We start from the raw sequence: 1,436 nt of genomic DNA on the forward strand, positions 1-1,436 counted from the left end.
TAGAAGGTTCTTTCTGGCATCCTGAGAAGCAATTATTTGAAAAAAGTTTTGAATAGAGCATTTCATCAAAAACATGAATTTATATACATTTCTTTTTATTTTTCATAACTGAGACCAGGCTTATTGTCCAAGAGCGATTAACGGGACAATGAACGTTTTGACAGTAGCTTTTTTGTTTCTATATATATGAGGAAAATGTATACACGTTGAGGAGGCAGTATAGCATCAAAAAAACACACAAAACTTCTGTAGTTCTTTAATGCTGCCTTCCCTCATTATTATATTCATTTCTTTAATCGTGTCTTTTATCAAAGATATATAAACTGCTTAACTTGATGCTTTTCGAACTATAAAATGTGATCAAATGTCAATAACTTACACCCTTATCAAAAAACGAACTATAATTAGTGTTCACCTGAACACAGAATGGAAAAATAAAGAATATGAGGGGAAGCCCCCATAAAATGCGAAAAAAAATAGCTATGTATTTAATTTTTTTTCACAAACCAACCATATCACCTTCAAAGTACTCTCCATTGCACTTAATGCATTTGTCAAATCTGTGATTCCGTTCTTGGAAACATTTTTCAAACTCATCTGTTTGGAAAGCTGACAACACCTTCCTCATTTTATTCTTCACCTCTTCAACATTGTTAAATTGATGTCATTTCATGTACCCCTTCATTTGCAGAAACAAACAGTCATCTGGAGGGATGTCAGGTGGGTAAGGAGCTTGGGGCAATAGGGGCATGGTATTTTGCCAAAAACATGTGCACTGAGATGAATGTGTGAGCAGGTGCATTGCTGTGGTGCAAAACAGTCCCGTCTGCCACAAATCAGGCTTTTCTTTATCACATAGTTACACAATTGTTTAATAGTATGACTTGTTGGAATGAACTCCAAATGCACGATGAGTCATTTGTTATCCAATTGGGATTTTGTCAGATAGTCCAGAATAAGGTTTTTCATCAATCGACATTACACCTTTTTTAAATTGAGAAAACCACTCATACATTTGAGTTTTCCATTGTTTTCCTTGTAAGCTATGTTCAATATCACAACAGTTTCTGTGGCATTTTTCCCGAGCAAGAAACAAAATTCCACAGCTGCACCCTGTTCTCTTAAATCGGCCATCACAAAAAAAGATGGAACAAAACTGCTTTTACAGGAAAAAAAATACTGTGACCAGCGACAACATTCCCAGGCAATGCCACTGGGTGCACTAAGTCCAAGTGAGTTGTTCCAGGCTTGCCAGTGGGAAAAATCCGTACTATGTAAGCTCCACTCCTCCTAGTGCAATTCCAATTTTTTTTTGTTTGGTGGGATGTAATCTGTTGTATAGCAATGTTGAGAATCTCCCTGATACAAAAGGGCAGGTGATTTGTCCAGCATGAGATAGGACCCCAACATTTTGAAAATTTAGGGTGGGTAGACTC

This window comes from Echinops telfairi, unplaced genomic scaffold (assembly GCF_000313985.2).
Source record: "Echinops telfairi isolate 266 unplaced genomic scaffold, ASM31398v2 ScPeMD7_7476;HRSCAF=8514, whole genome shotgun sequence".
NCBI classification, from domain to species: Eukaryota; Metazoa; Chordata; class Mammalia; order Afrosoricida; family Tenrecidae; genus Echinops; species Echinops telfairi.